The following is a 21,088-nucleotide window of genomic DNA, read 5'->3' on the forward strand; positions in this document are numbered from 1 at the left end:
CTGTTCCAGTGTATCAACAAAACGTAGAGAAATTTTCAAACAAAATATAACTTTAGAAACTCTAAAACAACTAATTAAGAACGACAAGGGACGATCTTTGTTATCAAGTTTTATGGAATACATATACCATAATGAATCAGATCTGTACTTATAAATTGATTGTATTATATAATATTATTGTACTTATATTGGAATACTCATATCACAATGAATTAGATCTGTACTTGTAAATTCAATCGTATCATGTAATATCTTTGTACTTTTATTTGCCATGTTATTAATCATTTAATTATTGTAATACTTAATATTGATTCTTTACTTTGTTCTTCCTATCATTCTATGTTGCATTGTATAACTCAATTTATGTTCAAAAAATAATTTGTTTTGTAAATATAAAAACATGCTATGTAATGTATTTTTTCAATAAAGACGTTGGCGAGGCCAACACATCTCCTAGTCAGAAGACCTCAAAATTCTAACTAGGTCTTTCAAAAATTCTAATTGGCATTATTTGATCTTTGAGCTCTTGCTCCAAAATTGAAAATTTCCTTAGCCTATTGGCTCTGGTGATACTTCTGCTTAAGAAGTGCGGACCAGACAATCCATTTTCATGTTGTATGGGCGTTTACGTGGTTTTCCCCATGTATAACGCATATACGATCCAGTTTTGCTTAGAAAGTCCTCTACAGAGGCATCCTTACCCTTAGGCAGATAGCCGTCGAGTGCTTTGCTATATTTAAATAAACCACAACAAACCATATAAGTAATTTAAAAATCGCTTTATTTTATATATGCTTATAAAATGTATATATATATGTGTGTGTATGCGTAATTAAAAATTTTCTAATTGCTTCAGAACCTAACATTTATATTGATATTATATACATATACATACATTAATGAACATTGTATATTTAAGATTTTTTTCTTTGATATTTTATACCTGGTAGAGACATTAGGTATTTTTTTCCGGAATCAGGCAAAATGAAAATTAACAGAGCCTTCGCCGGGAATCGAACCACGGACCTCTGACAATACCGGCTCAGCGTGCAGAACCACTACACCATGAAGGGATGCTAGGAAGGCACGAGAAATACCTTACATACTCCCCTTTTGAAAGGGCGACTGAGGTTTTTAGGGGACCCAATCGCCAAATCCTGGGCGCAGAGAATCCTCATGAAACACCCTTTTAGTTCGGGCGCCACTTTAGAGACATTAGGTATTTTTTTCTGGAAGCAGGCAAGATGAAAAATTAACAACGCCTTTGCTGGGAATCGAACCACGGACCTCTGACAATACCGGCTCAGCATGCAGAACCACTATACCACGAAGGGATGCTAGGAAGGCGGGAGAAATACCTTATAACCTTGTTCTTTATTTTGTTGCATTTATTTATGCCTATATACATACATATAAAAAAAAACATAATAATAGGCTAAAAATTAAAAGCAAAATTTTTAAACCCGTCCTGCACTATAGATATGTGTGTATTGGACGGCAGAATTTAGGGAAGTTGAAATTTTTGGAATTTGGGAAAGCACCGAGTGTCAAAATTAAGGGATGAGAAGTATTTATGATTTAGGGAAAGCACTGGGATCCAAAGTTTAGGCATGGTTAAAATTTAGAACTTACAAAAGCGCTTTGCAGCAGAATTTAGGACCTGTAGAGGCGATACCAGGCGGTTTCAAGCGCCAGCCCTAGATAAAGCCTTAAGTATATATGTGGGAGTTTATTTATTCAGGACTCATATTAGTTTGAAGCATGTGCAAGAAATAAACGTAGGTATAGTAAAAAACTAAACTATTACAATTCAGGCTTAATTCAGAACGCTATAGGAGCAAGACAAAATTTAGCGAAACCACTTGGGTTTCGTTGCCAATCTTGTGATACATAGACAATAACGTATAACACACGCTATTAAGTTAGGCTAAAATTATCATTACTGATTCTAAGGCATTTTAAATTAATGTAGCAGACTGCGCTGCTCCCTGACCTTCTAATTTGACCCAGTTTATTAATTTTCGCAGACTGTTATTATTACAGAAATTTTATAAAAACTAAGCTTGAACTTTCGATTATGTCGAAAAGAGTTTCCAATTCTGGAGTTATAAAAGGGATCTACAAAGCGAAACCATGTTTAGAAGTCCATTAAACAAAATGTGGAATTGCTGCAAAAAATGCATACAGGCATATTCGTCTTAAAATTATGTGAGGAGTATGGCATTGGAAAGTCCACTGTATATGACACAAGAAAAAAGAAAAAGGAACTTTTTGAATTTTTTGTGGGAGCATCTTAAACAACTTGCATTGAACGAAATGTTTAATAAAGTAAACAAATATTAAGCTTTCTTTTGTAAATTTTGATACCCTTTAGATCATAATTGTTCTTTATTTCATAAATTACAATTTCATAATTTTAATTGTATAATTTCTGCATGCCATCTTACCAGATTTAAATTGATGATCTATTATTAGGGGGACCAAAAAGTAATGTCGTTTCTACGCATGTCGACAACAACGATAGACAACAACATGCTAAGGGCAGAAGTGGACGCAAATCAATGTCAAACAATCGAGGAACTGTCAAACACTCTTGACCAACCTTGGTCGACCAAAAACATTTAAAGCAGAATGGAAAAATAAGCAAAGCAGGTGTTTGAGTCCCCCATAATCTGTCCGAAGAGAACAAGGCCAACCTATCCATCACACGCAATGTATTGCTTCAACGGCACCATACAGAACCATTTTTTGATCGCTTGATTAGTGGAGACAGAAAAATAAGTCCTATATGATAATCCAAAACTCAAAAGGCAGTTTTAATAGGGGTTACAAAGGGTTTACATCCCGAAAAGGCACTTCTGGGTATTTGGTGGAGTATTCGTGGAATTGTTCATTTTGAATTGCTGAAATCTGGAAAAACTGTTAATGTAGACCTTTATTCTGAACAATTGGATCTAGTGAACCAATCTTTAATTGGAAAATATCCGGCGATTGTCAACGGAAAAGGCGTCATTCTGCAACACGACTGTGCAAGACGAACACTGGAAAAACATAATGAATTGGGGTGGGAGGTACTGCCTCACCCACCATATTCGCCCGATATCGCACCCTCGGATTTCCATTTATTCCAATCCCTACAACATTTTCTTAGTAACAAAAAATTTCAAAATTTTGATGATGTCCAAAATGCCATCTTGAGATATTTTACTCAAAAACCAATTGATTTTTATTGATCTGGGATTGAAATCTGCATACTAGATGGCAAAAGGTTGCTGATAACGAGGGTGATTATATTATTGCTTAAAAATAAAAACTTGTTACAAATTTATTTGTTTGAATTTAATGTAAGAAAGCAACATTACTTTACAGCCCCCCACAGGATTTGGAAATATCCCAAATCCGGAATCGGCTAGTGCGGATTTCGAACTTTGTACTGTATTTATTAATACTATATGAAGAGATACTTTTTTAAATTATAAAAAATATTGCTTAAATTTTTAATGCATTTTATTCTCACTTTTTTGAAGTGTTTGTAAGAGTAAATTTTTAATTTTGCAATGTTATTGTCTGTTATTTTACTTCAATATTTATAATTAAATTTTATATACAACAAAATTTATTTTGTAGATTTCAAAATTGTGCATCATATACATATTTAATACTTCTAAATATGTCAAACAATACATAAAAAGTATTATAAATTAAACATGCTTATCTTCTACTACAGAAATGTTTAACAGCAACAAAATTTAATTATAAGATTTTTCTTTTCTTTCATGTTTGCAGCAAATGCAAGAAATAAAAATAATTCTGAAGATGTTTTTTATGTTGAAAGGTATCTAGTGGCATTAACTGCATAAGATACTTTTAAGCAAGTTGTAGCTTATATTTAAAAGAGTCGCTGATATTATCATCCAAGCCTCATATTTTCAAACTACAGTAAATTTTTTTATAAACATGAGGTTTAGAATAATCACTTTCCTAAAAATCAAATAATGACACAAACATCAAGTTCTTAGGAGCCTGAATTAATCAGAATCACAGAAATTCAGTGGTTATGTAGAAATTATCCACAGCAGGACAACTCAGAAAGTTCTGGGGACAAGTAAAACATGCACCAAAAATTTTGGAATCATTTGCCATGATCTTTATTAAATAAATTTAAGATGATTTCTGAAAATAAAAATTCAACTTTTTTTAAAATTAAATACTGGAAAGCACTTTCCTGTTTTCTCACATGTGCTTAAAATTCTAATTTAGAATGCAGTTGTCAAGAACTGAATTTATTGCCTATGAAAAAATATTTCATTTTCAGATTAGATATAAAAGAATTTTTTTACCTCAGTAGTACATAGAGACTTCAAACTGCAAAATGTCCTGCAAAAAAGAAATAAAAATGCATTTCAATAGTCAGTACATAACAGAATATGCTATACAATATTTACATATAAGTTGCTTCAAAGGACTAAACTGGGAAGTAAATTTCTTCTGAAATTTAAGATGAATATGAAGAAGGTATACAATAAATAATTATGAAACTAAATTGAAGACCTTTAACTAAGAATTTAAACATGCTGCTAATTAATGTATACAGAATCATAGCCTTTAGTGCAGTAATAAGGAATAGCAAATGTAATAAACAGTAACTCTTTAATCAACACTAAGAAAACTGCTGAAACTGAACATAAAACACTAAGTTAATAATTTCAGAAACAGTTACAAAAAAATAATTGTTTAAAATCTTTACATATAACAACATAACACTGTTGGGCATAATAACAATTCAGCCTTTTAGGGCATAGTACATGCAGCAGAAAAGGTTTGAGATGGCACACAATTTGCTCTCAGTTCAGTTTTATATCCCTTTGGCCAGTGAAGGCAAACTCATTAGTCAACAGAGTCAATTATCAACAGTTCAGCACTGTATTTATTAATACTTGTATTCTCTTTTCAAGTATCTTCTTCCATTCATTCTCTGCATATGTCCAAACCATCTTATACCTTTCTCAACACTACATCTTTTTTCGCTCCACAACACTCCCTAAAATTAACTCAATATTTCAGTTTTTAAGTCTTAGTTAAACTATATATATATGTCGAATAAAACTTGATATTATACTTAATAACGATACTATTTTATTGATAAAAGAGAATTGCAATATATTGAAAAACTTGAATCGCAATAATGACTAACAAAACACTAATGTAAACAATGGCCTTGCATCTTCTTGAAAAGTTTGCATTTTGTATGTTGTTTTTCGTTTTAAGCCTTATTACAAGTTTTCATGAATAAGATGACTTCTCTATTTACTCTTGACAAAAAGTTCATGCTTGAAAATTATTGATCGTATGAATATGTAGACTCGAATAAGAAAAACATCAAACGTTAGTTTTTTAAGCTGATTACATGAGTCGGGAATAATATTATTCCACATGTTTTCCTTCTCCAGATTACTTGTGCTGTGAACTAAGCACACATTTATTTTTCTCCAATGTTTCTACATCAGCACTTAAAATGTTCAAATTTCAAGTTTCATAATTTTTTTTTTTTTTTTTAAATTCAGCAATTGATTTCAGAGTTGCCAATGTGAATATTAAACAGAGAAATGCAATTCCGTTGCACTAGTATTAAGAGGTTTTTTAACAAAGGCTAATGTTGCTTTGCTGATTCAGAATTCCTGAAACCTGCTGAGAAAAACTTCTGTCATAAAACTGTTGTTTTGAAATGGCAAATGTCAATATTAGATCTATTTTCTTGAGAATGTTTCAACAGGCTTGGAAAGTGAACCAAAGTTTCTGCTTCAAAAATCTTGAGCAGAAAGAGATAATTTGCTTTCAAATGAAATAACTTCTTCCAACATCAGAAAAATTGTGTTTCCTCTTCCCTATAGGAGGTTCGAATCCCGCGAACGGGCTGGCTGCATGGGCGTTTTCGTGGTTTTCCCCATGTGTAACGTGTTAAAAACGAGCCAGTTTCCCTTAGAAAGTCCTCCATGAAGGCATCCCTCCTCTTAGGCAGATAGCCCTCGAGGCTTTGCCATAATCACACACACACACACACACCTCTTCCCTATAGTTTTTTGATTAAGCTGATTTAGATGAGATGTAACGTCTACCATAAAATAAAATTTTTGGATCTACTGATCATTCATTAGTTCTGGATTATAAACACTCATTTCAAGGAGTAATGCTTTAACTTCTGTTAATAAGGATGCAAAACATTTCAAAACATTTCCTCTTGATAACCAACGCACTTTATTATTCAGCAGAAGATCTGAGTACTCGCTCTCCATTTCAACTAAAAATTCTTTAAACTGGCGATGATTAAAAGCTGTAGTAATAATGAGGTTAACAATAATATAATTATGAATTCCATAACTTTGCAAATTTCTTCTGGAAATGTCGAGCACAAAGCGCTTCTTGATGAATGATACAATGGTAAGTAAGATCTTGTCACTGATTTTTCCTTTCAAAATAATAACAAAAACGTTTCTTACCCCGGTCATTCTTTTCGCCCTGTTTGTTGCAACTGAGACAAGTTTATCGAGATTTGGTGATCTACCAGGAGACCAGAAGAAAAAGCAGAGTTGGCAGCTGTGGTTTATAAATATAAAAAACTATTTTTATTCGAATCCTGGTATATACCAACATTTTCTGTACTTTTTTTGGTTTAATTTATAAAGTAAGTTCAAAAGCAATCTAAATAAATATATATATGCATTTTTCAAGTACTGAAAAGGAAGGGCATGATGGGAATGATCTTCTAGCAATGGTGAAAGGGGTGGAATAGGGCAAAATAGGTTGAGAACCACAATGTTAGATCTTTTAAGTATTAGTTAAAAAAAAAATAAGTTTGAAGCTTTACACGGCATTTAATTATTATTAAATGAAATTTGTTTACATCTAATTAGAATTTCGGAACACTTCCGCAAAGAACCCGGCAAATGTAAACATCGCCAACTTTGGCGATAATAGTTCAAACCTGGTAATCCGGCAGATTCAACCTATTCGCTTGTAAGAAGGTTGCAACCATTCCTCTAACGTTCATTTTGTTGAATTATCACCGTCATTGTTCGCATTTGCCAATTTAAATTATTCTTCACTTATTTATTATTATTTTTTTGTATTTTCACGTTATTATTTATGAACTTTTAACAAATAGATAGAAATATTTTCATATAATAAAGGAAGTTTTCGGTGACAGATGCTAGTTTGTGGAAGAAAATATGGCGGGAGAGGGGTTAATGATAATTGGTAACATGGCTGTTAACGTAGCGTTAAGCACACAGAATCATGAGGTTTCCAACCGATAAAATATTTTGACTTCATCACCTGCCAAAATATGCATTTTAAATAATTAATTAAGTAATGTTTTTATTATTGGTATGGTCATCTAAAATTATGAGAAAAACAATATTTATGGCTTAAAACTTTAACCAGATAATATATTGTTAATGCTTTTCCAACAATAACATTTGAGAAGATTTCAGGTGTGACACACAAAGAGATGATTAAACTGAAATAAAAAGTATTATTGATTCTCTAAAATGACAGAATAGTTTTATGGATACTCAAAGTCATCAAAATTAGCAAACCACTACTTGTGTAATGAATCCAAGTGCAAATGACTCTTCAAAAGTTTTATTTAACAATGCTACTGAATAGAATTTCAATAGTGAAAATTATTGGCACTGTCAAATATACTATGAAAGACAGGCAGTTGTTTCAACATAAAATGCTTTAAACTGTTTACAAGTAAATTGATAAAAATAACATTGAAAAACTGTTTATGTAAAATGGATGTATTAAAAGTCATGCATTCATTAATTTATTACAGGCACATGGCTCTTATTGAACTAAGACTGTCACTGAATGATTGTTTGGAATCGACATTTCTTGCTGTCTGAAACCTACTTCACCTATGATGTAAATATGCAGTTGTGGTTCTCACTGACATAAAGTTTAGCCACTCCTGATCGATTATATATGTCTACTGTATTTATACCTATTATACTAATTATCAGATACAATTTTGAGAATATCAACAAGCAAAACACTTAAAAATTTAAAAAAGACACTTGTAGTAGAAATATTAATATTCTATATGAATTATGGAAAGTACATGTAATGAATAATACCATGACCAAACACTTAAAAAAAAGAATAGATTAAGTATTTCCTACCTCGATACTTGAGAAAGCAATCCTGTTACACAACACATAGTTAACTTTTGATTACATGATATTACATATTACATATTTAGTCCTACGAGTGGTTAAGAAGGCTGAATAGTGGTAGTTCAATCTCGGCTCAAATCCTGAAAAACGAGCTGGTTGTGCAGGTTATTTTTTTCGTATGTGTTTTGTGAATTTTGTGACATTTTCGTGGTTTTCCATGAGCCTATTTACCCTAGAAAATATTCACAAAAGCATGCCTTTTTCAGCTAGCTCTCACATGCTTTGTATATTGAATTAAGTACACACAAACCCTTCTTATTTTTAAAATGATAAAGTTATTAAGTTCACATTACATGCAACGAAGCTTTTTACAAGCCAGGATACTTTCTTTAACAATTACAGTGCTAATTAGTGCTGTACTTCTCAGTTATATGTGAAATAACATCTCAGTGTCACTGCTTGTGACACATTTGTTTCACTTAAGTCTTCTTATGCAGTCATAAGCATGAAATAAACAAAACAATAACATTTGAGAAGATTTCAGGTGTGACACACAAAGAGATGATTAAACTGAAATAAAAAGTATTATTGATTCTCTAAAATGACAGAATAGTTTTATGGATACTCAAAAACTCATGGTTATGCATGAAAAACCTAATCCATACATCCTTGGTGACTGATATTAACATAGCTTTTATGCTGCATTTGTGAACTACGCGGTTAAATTGAGTGAAATTGTGACTAAATTTCAGAAGACTTATAAAATTATGGTGTGAAAATTTAAATGTGAAATTAAAATCAAGGATACATTGGACAGAACAATCAAAAAAGAAATGTTGCCCATAAATATATTAATAATAATCAATGATAAAATGGACATTTAAAATATTCATATAATAAATATATACAATTAGTGTAATTAAAATAAATATATGCATTTAAAAATGATCTAACTTGGACCATATTTGCAATTTTTGTAATGTTATTAAATATGGACTTTAAATAAAATTTTTAGCAGCATACATCATTTGGGTTTGTTTAAATTATGGAAAAGCATGGGAGAGATATCTGCCTAAAAGAAAAGATGCCTTCAAGGAGGTCTTTCTGAAGGACACTGGTTTGAATCCACGTTACATATTGGGAATACCATGAAAACAATCATACAACTTGCCCATTAGCTTGGCTAACTAAACTACCAGAGTTCAGTCACTTTACTGTTTAGCTGCTGATGAGCTGTATATCAGTTGCAAAGCAGTGCACAAAAAATGATATATTCCTTGGTTCTCGTTATGAGTTACACAGGGTTCATAGCCACATTTTAGTTAAAAAAATAAGCACTTTTCAAGCACATTTTAAGAAAAAAATAAGCACCTGTCTAATGACATTATACACAACTGCATAACCTTAATTAGACTTGTAATTTAAAATATGAGAAATGCAGTATTTATTAAGAGAGAATAAGCATTACCTCAACCATGGAAAATAATTACTTTTTTTTTCCCTTTAAATTTTAAATAACAGTTCAATTTACAGAACTAGTTTACAATGAGAGAAAAAAAAAAAAAAACTATGCAGAACTAAACTATATTACAAGATTTAATGATGAAATTTCAGTTCAAAATAGAGAAAATAAATAATAATAAGGCATATTTATTGTATTTGCTTGGAACCTAATAATAAATACAATTTATTTTTCCACTCATATTAATATTTAAATAATTTAAATCTAAATTCTGAATATTTTCTAAATTTTCATTGTATATCAGTTTTCTCTTAACAGATATTGCAAGCAAAGTAATTTAAGTAAAAAAGAGGAACATTTCTGAAATCAGAAGACAGAAATTTGCTTCATGCAGTCATCCTTTAACAGTAAAAGCTTAACTAAGCCGCATACTTGGAAACTGGCGAATATTCGGACAGTTGAGCGTAACTTGAAAAAGAGGAGCGGAGGGGGGGGGGTTGACTGTAGCCACTTTTTAGATTTTTCCGCTAAATAAATGCTTTTGACATTTTGATATGTGAATCATATAAAAATAAACCAATGGAACTGAAAAATATTCTGCTTAGCAAGCACAGTAAAACTCTTTTAAGTGTTCATAAACAAATCTCAAACAGAACATCAAAATTAATTAATTAATTATCTCTGCGAAATATCGCAAACGTTATTGCACAATACGTGTGCCATAATTCTTCCCTACGTGATATTACGCAATCGGAATCAACAGCTGCTGAAATTGGGAGAATAAAGAACTAAATATGAGTAACTGGGGTGTTTTTCATTCTAATTTTCAACAGACGGCGTTAAATTTCCGCAATAGAATCATTCTTCGCTTGGGTTGGTAGACCGCAGAACTTTTAATCCTATTCAATCCAGATTGGAAAGTGACAAAAAAAAAAAAAAAAAAAAAAAAGTCCGTTGCTTGTTTTGCAGCGAACTTGTAACAGTTTCAATATTTGAGATTTTGGGGAGAAAGGGGAGAACCTCCCAATCTTCGCACTATATAATGTATTGGCCAAAAAAAACTAAATTATTTTGACTATTCGATTACTTTCCCTTTATTTAAGCCATTCCGAGTATTATTCCTAAAACGCTGTGTTAAAATACAACCATTTTTGGAAGTTTACTATACTTCAGCAGTTACTGCAACTGTTATTATAAACATTCATACATATACTCATAATATAAGCATAATGATCATAATAAACACAAATATGAACTGACCAAGCGGAACGAGAATGCAAATTATTAAGATCTGGATAGAAATTTAAACGTGTATAGTATTTGGGTGGGATGAAAAGAATGCCGAATGTACCGAAATTTTCTACAGCTTTCGCAATTCTTTGACCAATATAACGACGGGCACCTGTCTGTACTCTTTGTGCGCACCAAAGGTTATGTTAATGCAGAGAAAGGGGGAAAAGCTATTTCCGGGAGTATGATTCACCACCTGACATTCAATATTAAGAAAAGTTGTTTATTTAGTTTCGGCTTTGGTAGGGGGAAAATAGCGCGTTCATTAAAAAAAAAGCACTAAAAGCAAAAAATAAGCACTAAAAACAAAAAAATAAGGGCTTTAAAGAAAAAGTAAGCACCTATAAGGGCCTTTATATTTTATTTTCAAATATAAGGACTTATAAGCACTTATAAGGACCGCTATGAACCCTGGTTACATGCAAAAAAGCAAGTCTTAATAAAAATCGATATGCCAAATGTAAAGTTAATATGTTGGTTTTTTCGTGCAATACATGAACATATACATAAAATTTAAAAAAATAAGTCAGAGCAGAATATAATTTATTACTAAAAAAACTTTTATGTAATCAGTTGCAATTAAGTTTCTATTTAAATGAGAATATCTATTCATTTCATTTATGCGATCATAATGGATTTTCAATCGTAGTTTTGGAAGTACTTTAAAATTATGCAATGAAGATATTAATCGTAAATTCACAATTTCTTTAGAAACTGCACTGTTAAAAACATAAATATTTTGGAATTTTATAATACTGAGAGATATTCAAAGACAGATCTCAATTTTCCCAAGAAATTGCCAAGAAAAAGGGTCATTATTACAAAGCTCAATATTACATGATTTTTCTACTTCCATTAAGCTTTACATATTGTTTTCTGTGCTAACTTGAATTAAATACAAATTTATTTTCGTGCATCGTGTTTAACCAGTTAATTTTGAATTTTCACTTTCATATGCTTAATATATTGTTTTCTCTGTTAACGTGAATTTATGTTACTTATTCTTTAATTACTTTGATTATATTCTTTAAATATCATGTTTATGCGGCTTACTTCCATGTGTTTTAATATCTCATAACCAACGCCCATCAACCATAGGTGAACTTGGCGAGTAAAACAGCAACGGCGCCAACGGGTTCTCTGTGGATGAAAATTCAGAATTTCTAAATCAATCAAACACATTCATGAAAACAAGCAATTTCAAAAGTCATTATAATAACAGTAGTCAAGAAAGCATAAAGTTACCAGCAAGAAATCTCTAACAAAGTTAAAGATCATCCATATAATCCAATTGCTATATTAATCAAAATAAATAAGAAATTCAGTACAAAGTCTGAAATCCAGACGTCCATTATCCGAAATGATCTAAAATCCGGACCTCAAAACCACCAACAACATTTTTCTCCTAAGTTTTACGCATGCACATTTGATTCCACCCCCCTCCGAGCATAATAAAACATCTGGAGTGTGCCAATTCTTAATTTCACTTTGACACTAAATGAAATACATTGTTATTGAAGAAACAAACCTTTTAGCATAAATATGTACGATCAGGATCAGTAACTCGGTTTCATTCCTGCGTATCCGCTTTATGGTACACATCTCAAACTGAAACATTCCACATAGATACATCATTGATCTGACGCCAACCTTGGGAATCATTATTTATTATACTTTCCTTTCATCACCGCATGTTTATCAAAACATGACAACTTCAGTAATGACTCATGTAGCGATGCCTAAACAATTTTTGGTACTTTTCCGTTTTGCCGGCGCAAGCGATAAAGTCGCCAATAATGGTACAATCGATGCCAAAAGGAATATTCTCGCTGGTAACCTTTTACGCCTCATTTTCAAAACAAGTCGCAGCTTTTTCTTATCAGATTGATTGGTTTTTTCAATACTGGCATATAATTACATAGAATTTTTATCAGATAGTTCAGTTTTATGTCTAAGGCCATTTTCAGTAGTTAAGTCAATTAGGATGCAATCACAGCTCTTACCCGAAGCCGAAAATATAGAAAAGGTAAAGTCAAGGGTTAAATTCATCAATTCTAATAAGGATACATTAGCGAAGTAAAGCACTGCAGTTTTACATAATTTCTAAGTAAGCTATTCGTACGAATTGAAATATTTCTTGCATTTAAACTTGTGTTCCAAATTAAGATTTAACTTGAAATTAATGTAGATAATTACTGAGAGCATTAGATTTTTGTAGAGTAGTTTACGTGAGATGAGATAGCTTGGGGTCACGTGATATAAACCGGCGAATTAGGATTTTGAACCATGAAAGCATAGTAAATTCTTAAATTAATGTCTTTTTACAAATTTATTGTCTTTATTTATCGGCTTTTTATAAAGTTTTAAGTGATATTAAAATGTTTATGCCTTCAAAAAATGAATTCTTAGAACTAAGATTTTTTTAATATTTTTTATGTGTATACTGTCTGTTGTCGCCAATAAAGTCTGCTTGGCGAGATTTGCGCAGGCGAAACGGAAAAGTACCCAATTTTTCTTGTTAGTAATTGAATAATAAAGGTGTATGGTAACCTTATATGTTGACATTACGCTTGGCGATGATTACAGATTTAAGTTAAATGTGCTAAAAAAATGTTTACGAGGAAACATTTACCAAACATTTCTTTCCATGTGATAAAAATAGATTTTGTTGATGATACTCATAGACTCAAAGATTAAATTTATGGCTATTTGAATTAAGAATAATTGATTTGTTATTCACATAAACCCAGAACCAGCACCAGGGCTCGTATGACTGCAGAGACTCGGAGAATTTAGGACCCACAGAGACTGCATCAAGCGGTAAGATATCTAGCGCCGGCCTTCAATAAGGCTGAAATATATGTGGGAATTTATTTATTCAGAACTCTAATAAGCCTTAAGCACGTGAAAGAAATAGACATAAGTATGATAAATAACAAAACTAATATAATTCAGGCATAATTGTCTCAGTGCGTGATAGAAGCAAGATAAAATTTAACAGAACAACTTGTCGTTAGTCGCCAAGCTCATGATGCATAGCCAAATATGTACAGTGAAGGATAGCTAAATTTGATGATGATAGCCACTAATTTTAAAGGTTTTCGGATATAGCAAAACAAAGGCGAAATTTTCCAATTAACGGATTTTGTAAAGAAATGTGGACAAGCTGTAATAAATGAGGATGATATAAAAGAAGTTTTCATTGTGATGACAATCCTTCTCAATCATCAATCAATTAATGAATGGCGAAATCTGTAGTATAGTTCTAGATCCAGAAAATACGCTACTGATAGTGAAGAAAGTGACAGAGAAGTTACTGACAACGAGAAAATTTTGATTGACAAATTAATCGGAATTCTCGAAACAGCAGTTACAGGACTTCAACAATGTAACTAAGCAAAGGATTATGCCTGTCTACAGAATTAAAGAGAATGTATTAGCGCAACAAACGGAGCAACTTAAACAACTTGCATTGAGAGAAATGTTTAATAAGGCAAACAAATCAATATTAAGCTTCTTTTTTTTTTTTTTTTTTTTTTTTTTTTTTTTTTTTTTTTTTTTTTGTAAATTTTGATACCCTTTAGGTCATAAATACTTCATTATTTCACGAACTTTATCCATGTACACGTCGATCTATTTTCACTTAAAAAAAAAAAATCCCCGAATTTCACAAAAATAGCATTGTGCACTCTTTTAACTTTATCCATGTACACGTCGACCTATTTTCACTTAAAAAAAATCCCAGAATTGCACAAACTTGCATTGCACACTCCCTTTACTTTGTCCATGTACACATTGATATATTTACACTTAAAAAGTCAAAGGAGCACCAAATTCTACAATATAGGGGAAAAAAATGCAAAATCTCAATAAAATACATTTTAAACCAAAAAATAAAATAACATAGAAAAGAAAAAACATGTTATATATTTAAGCACTACCAAAAGCAAATATTCACTTACCATGATTTTCGAGTTCGCTTCGTACACCCCGAGCCACGTAAAAATCAAAATATCAATCATACTCAAATGACTTTTTTCAAACCAGGTACTCTTTCTGATCGAACACTTCACATAGTGACCATCTGAACTTTTCTTCCTACAAACCCATTCAAATCCATCTAAACGATTTTTACGTTCGACTAGACGCATATCCTTCCTACATACAAAACACTTATAATGGCTACTAAGTAAACCTACATTTACACACCAGTCAATTAAAGCTCTTTTCCCCTTTTGCTCCAAATTGTACAGAAACTTCAAATTAATCTTACTACATTCGGCCATTCTACTGTCTAAAGAATCAAACCAACACACACCACAAAAACGCTTACAAAACATCCCATGATTCAAAATTTCCCAGAATCATGCACCTGATTATGTCACAATAGGGTTTCCATAACATTCAACTACTCAGGCTACCATAAATGAAACAACAACTTGGTGATAAATCAAACAACAACTTCACCATAATACAAGGGGTACCTTAAAGTCTACTCTACCCCAATTTTTTTACTTGCTATTTTCAAGTTGGCAATTTTGAGAAACGTGCGGAGCAGTGGGTGATTCTGCACTCTCCCAGTTTGTCGCAAGGGCTCTTATAGGATTTTACCCAAATTTTAATTAACATAATCTAATATTTTAAAGTTGCAATTGCATAACATTATGGGAAGAAACGTATTCATGGAAAGGTTGTTTCACATTACGGAAAGCTTCTATCAATCTACAACTTTTATTTATTTTTAATTAAAACAAATTTTAAGACTATTTAACAGGAAGAAAGAAATAAAATAGAATGGAAATATCCCCATTATAAATAATCAATAAAGATCCTGAATTATTAAAAAAAAAGTGTGGAAATTTTTCTCTTCCGAAATATTTAACATTACTGGATAAATAGTAGCATTTAGGCTGATTAGTTTATTTCAGCTAAATATCCACTGTATCCTTAATTCTTACTCATCTATTACAATATAAATATACCTAAGTTTGAAAAATAATATTAGGTACTTTTCCGTTTTGCCGGCACAAACGATAAAGTCGCCAATAATGGTACAAGTGATGCCAAACGGAATATCTTCGCTGGCAAACTTTTACCCTTCATTTTCAAAACAAGTCGCAGCCATTTCTTATCAGATTGATTGTTTCTTTCAATACTGACATACAATTACATAGAATTTTTACAAGATAGTTAAATTTTTTGCCCTAAGACCATTCGCGGTAATTAATTACGATGCAATCACACTTCTCACCTGAACGCAAAGATATAGAAAAGGAAAATCAAGGGTTAAATTCATCAAATCTAATGAGAATGCACTAGCGAAGTAAAGCACTGCGGTTTTACATAATTTCTGAGTAAGCTATTCGTACGAATTAAAATAATTCTTGCATTTGAACTTGTATTCCATAAGATTTAACTTGAAATTAATGTAGATAATTACTGAGAGAATTATATTTTTGTAGCGTAGTTTACATGAGATAAGATCACTTGGGGTCACGTGATATGAACCGGCGAATCAGGATGAAAGCAAAGTAAATTCTTAAATTAATGTCTTTTTACAAATTTATTGTCTTTATTTATTGGTTTTTTACAAAATTTTAAACCATACTAAAATGCTTATGCCTTCAAAATAAAAAATTCTTAAAACTAACATTGGTTAAATTTTTTATGTGTATACTGTATGTTGCTGCCAATAAAGTCTGCTTGGCGAGATTTGCGCCGGCGAAATGGAAAAGTACCCAATATTATAATTAAATTGTCTTGGACTAAATATCTCACAAGATTAGTAAAGTTCTGCTTCAAGTAAGAGAAAAGCAGTTATGTAATTAATTGATAATACTGTATTATATTCTACAAGACATCTTTGTGTGTTTTCCAAGAGGTTTCACCTTTCAAATTCTGCCCTGCTTCAGAAAATATGTTATAGTGTCAAAAGCTGTTAAATACATGATTTTAGAAATTTTCAGAAAGATCATTTCAAAAATTTGGTTAATCTTTGGAACATGGTAACAGGTAGTTTGGTGACATTTTGGTAAGGTGATAAAGGTTACTAGCTAGGATTTTAGCAATAATCTGAGAAGTACACAGTTCGAATCACAGATTATTTTGTCTCAGAGAAATGAGAGATCATGAGACATGTCATGTGACATTTTCCGGAAAATTCCAAACAGGATTTTAGCTAATAAGCACTTAGAAACAATTTCGCTGCTAAAGTGCAGAATCGCCCACTTATTTGTTTGGTGCTTTTTACAAGAGTAAGAAGAATTGGATTTTTGTAATTTTTTTTTTTTTTAATTTTTATTTTTTAAGTGAAAATAGGTCAATGTGTACATGGATAAAGTCATTTTTGTGTGCGCAATACCAAAGTGTGCACAATGCCATTTTTGTGCAATTCTGGGTTTTTTTTTTAAGTTATAATAGGTTGATGTGTACATAGATATCGTGTATATGCAATTCTTAAAAACGCAGCAAGCAGTGGGCGATTCTACACTTCCTCCCAATTTCGCACCTAATCTTCGTCATGATTAAGCACTTTTGTTCCATAAAAGTTCTAGCATAAGCGTAATTCGGCTAGCAGATTGTTGGAAAAAATTTTGAGTAAAAAAAAAATAATAAAATAAAACATGGCTTTACTTCGTGAAAACAAAATGGCATCCAAAAAAAAAAAAACTAGCAAGTTGCTGTAGCAGGGATGGTCGCCAAAGTTTCGCCAAGTTACCATAATCCGAAGATTCACCAAAAATTTTACTAAAAAATTCCCTTTTTCTACTTGCAAACTAATAACAAATTTAAGAGTTTCTAGTTTATTTACAGTGTGAGCTCCATCTAAGGTATTTTGTGCGTTATGGCATTTTGTCCCATTTTTAACGAGCATTTTAAGCTAAACATACGGTTCTGAAGAATAATGGTCAACTTAATATAACATGTGACATGACGAAAATATAGTCAGCCTATTTTTGAACTTATACTTAACATCTGGATTTATTGTAAAATGAAGACTAAGAAAACGCATAATTCAAGGAAACTAACATTTTATACTTTTAGTTTCGCACATTTAAATATTCTGGCACTTTTTTAGGAAACTACACATATTCGATTACATTTGGATATCAAACATTTTACTTTAATTGTATATTGAATTCCTACATACAAACAGATCACGAATATAAATATTTTCGCTCTAGTGTAGAACTGAGTGCCCCTTCGCTTCACGACAACTTTTTTAAATTTTGGCGATGAAACCTTACTTCTGGTTACCATGATAGTTTTAACTCTGTTTTAGCTTCCTGATTTTATTTAAATGAAAATAGATTGATGTGTACATGGGCAAATTTAAGGCAGTGCGCAATGCCTAGTTTGTGCAATTCTAGGATTTTTTTTTAAGTGAAAACAGATCAATGTGTTCATGGACACAGAGTCTGTACAATTCTTTGACTTCTTATTTTTGTTTTGTGTAGCGACCATCAAGAAATTGTACCTTCCTGGTGCCGATCTTGGCATCAAAAAAAGAATCGCCAAAAAACAAGGGGCACCCAATTGTAAACTTTTACCAATATTTTGTGTATTTGAAAATATATATATATAAGTGAATACATACACAGCAAGCCTTTTGAAGCGTTCTTCTTCATCACCCGCATCAATATCCATTGAAGTCTCGGAACTTTTAAAAAGAAAAGCACACGGTAAATAACACATTTGTTCATTGGCGCAAACACAACCAGCGAATCAGCTTTACGTTTCAACGTTGCCAAATCGCGCAATTTTCGACAAAACTATGCTGCCAAAATTCATGTGCTTGCGTTTTTGGGAAATTTTCCCTGCTCTTTTTTCTTAAACGCACATATGTTAAAATAACTTTTCTATTAAAATTAATTTATAATAAAAAGATCTTGCCCCCCAGATGGTATAGTGTTTAGGAGCTACTCTAATTTTTCATTATTTAATTTCTTCAAATATAATGCAAGACTCTAACATTTGGTGGCAACAGTTTGAAAAGTAAAACGAACATTTATAATAGTGATTCAACGGGGAGATCAGAGATCATTATTCGTTAAGTAGTGTTCGACCCGAGGGCCTTTACCACTACATGTTTATCAATCCCCTAAGGACCTGTAAAAGTTCGTTAAATTCCATAAACTGGAAAAGTCGTATGCATTTGTAATAAAAGTGCAAAGTCTTCAGTAGTGAAGAAGTTGATCAGGGGTGACGCTGTAGCCTTGGCTACTAATGTTTAAAATTAATTTATGACTAGTAACAGCATGAATTATAAACAAATAGCTAAGTTATTGCATTTTATTTTCCAGCTATCGAAATGCGACGCTACGAGCAACGTTTTGAAACCAAAACCTAGCAATCATGAATCAGAACTAGAACTAGTTGCCATTCAGCATAAAGAAATTTAAATATAAATATGAATATTAACAAAATATTAAAGTTAATTTTATAAAATAATTAAACACATGAACAAATATATGAAATAAAAAATAATTATTTCTCATGCAATAACTGGGCCACTACACTACTCCCCCACCAGTAACTAAGTTACGTTACGAAGATGGAGAAATAGGTAGTAACTAGTATTGCAGTGTTAACCACTATCAAAATAATTTAGTCAGTCCTTGAATCTAACAGGTAAACGTATAGTTCTGCCTGTGCGAGAAGGTTTTTGATTCACATCCGAATTTGAGTCCGGTCTCTGCAAATTACTGTAGTCAGGTTGTATCAACTGAGAATTTTCCTCAGCTAAATTATATGCTGGTTTCAGGCGATCCAGGGATACATTAACATGTTTTCCTTTTGTGCTAATAGTAAAATATTTGTCCTTGCGATCAATAACAGGAAATGGTCCTTCATAAGGAGGTTCCAAAGGTTTTTTTTATCCGATCTATTCGCTGAAACACATGAGAACAAGTTTTTAAGTCTTTATGGACAAATATCGGTTCAGATGAATTTTTACGAATTAGTCTCGGTCCAACAACTTCCATCTGTTTCTGGAGTTTATTAGCAAAAGTCTCCGATGCTGTCTGGATACTTGGTTCGCTGAAAAACTCGCCAGGAAGTCTGAGACTCTGGCCATAAACTACTTGCGCAATAGAATGATTGGTATCTTCTTGAATAGTGCTGTTGAATAGTTTACAAACCCAAAAGTACTGTTGGTAACGTGTCCGTCCAAGATATGTTGTTGTGGGCTTTTAATGCTGTTTTCAATGTTCGATGAAGGCGCTCAACATTGCCATTACACGAGGGGTGGTAGGCAGTAGTGTGTTGTAAATTGATGCCACAGATTTTGGACAAAGCTCGTAATGTATCACTTTTAAATTGGGATCCACGATCACTAATGAGTTTACTTGGCGTTCCGAAACGCGCAATCCAGTTGCTATAAAAGGTTCTTGCGACGTTCTCAGCAGAAATATTTTCTAAAGGAATTGCTTCCATCCAATTCGAAAATCTATCTATGCAAGTAAGACAATAAATATTCCCTTTAGATGGTGGAAGTGGTCCTATGAGATCGATATGGATGACAGAAAATCTTCCTGGTGATACTTCAAACTCACCTAATTTTGTTTTGGTGTGCCGATTGATTTTAGCTTTTTGGCAATGAATGCAGGTTCTTGTCCACAACTGTACATCTTTTTTTATGTTAGGCCAAATGAATTTTGATGTCATTAATTTCATAGTCGATTTTATTCCTGGATGTGATAAACCATGAATTCTTTGAAAGACGTGTTTTCTGAAAGCCTGAGGAATATACGGCCGAACATGTTTAGTTGATGTATCACACCACAAATATTTCCCCGATGGTAGAGAACATTGCTTGAAATTCAAGGAAGTAGTGGTTTGCAAACTCTTCAGTTCTTCATCTTGAGTTTGTTCATCAGCTATTTTATCATAATCTATCGATGAAATTTCATTAACTCTAGATAACGTATCCGCCACAATATTATTCTCACCTTTTAAATATTTGATATCAGTCGAAACCTGGGAGATGTATTGAAGTTGGCGAGCATGTCTAGGTGTTGCTTTGTCAAGTTTTTGACGAAAGGCGAATATTAAGGGCTTGTGATCTGTATAAATTGTAAATACTCTTCCTTCTAGATAATGCTTAAAGTGTCTAACTGAAAGATATATGCTTAATAGTTCTCTATCACAGGTGCTATAT

At 32.1% G+C, this 21,088-nt stretch overlaps 1 protein-coding gene and 2 long non-coding RNA genes across 40 annotated transcripts in view; 1 reads left to right on the forward strand and 2 right to left on the reverse strand.

Moving 5' to 3' along the window:
* Window positions 1-21,088, reverse strand: part of LOC146994913 (uncharacterized) — a 691,669-nt gene that overhangs the window by 509,375 nt on the left and 161,206 nt on the right. For 4 of the 33 annotated variants that reach the window (XR_015043328.1, XR_015043327.1, XR_015043329.1 and 1 more), the window contains exons 1-2: window positions 18,527-19,255; window positions 4,341-4,377 (exon numbers count right to left, since the gene is read on the reverse strand). The exons of 6 other annotated variants lie outside the window; for them this stretch is intronic. The gene's annotated coding sequence lies outside the window, so the exon portion shown is untranslated. Of the gene's footprint in view, window positions 1-4,340; window positions 4,378-11,942; window positions 12,070-18,526; window positions 19,298-21,088 lie in introns of those variants that run through there. 23 more of the 33 variants (XR_015043333.1, XR_015043339.1, XR_015043338.1 and 20 more) reach the window with 15 other exon arrangements.
* The window catches only part of LOC146994914 (uncharacterized), a 260,019-nt gene that overhangs the window by 143,928 nt on the left and 95,003 nt on the right, over window positions 1-21,088 (forward strand). For 3 of the 6 annotated variants that reach the window (XR_015043362.1, XR_015043359.1, XR_015043363.1), the window contains one exon: window positions 7,838-9,199. The exons of 2 other annotated variants lie outside the window; for them this stretch is intronic. This is a non-coding gene — a long non-coding RNA (uncharacterized LOC146994914). Of the gene's footprint in view, window positions 1-2,475; window positions 3,962-7,837; window positions 9,200-21,088 lie in introns of those variants that run through there. One more of the 6 variants, XR_015043361.1, reaches the window with a different exon arrangement.
* Window positions 14,444-15,773, reverse strand: LOC146994915 (uncharacterized). The gene is made up of 2 exons (XR_015043369.1): window positions 14,649-15,773; window positions 14,444-14,562 (listed from the first exon to the last, which is right to left on the reverse strand). It is a non-coding gene; the product is annotated as an uncharacterized LOC146994915 (long non-coding RNA).

The sequence above is a fragment of the Stegodyphus dumicola genome, chromosome 10 (assembly GCF_044657685.1).
Source record: "Stegodyphus dumicola isolate Sdum_Otavi_A_Nest chromosome 10, ASM4465768v1".
NCBI classification, from domain to species: domain Eukaryota; kingdom Metazoa; phylum Arthropoda; class Arachnida; order Araneae; family Eresidae; genus Stegodyphus; species Stegodyphus dumicola.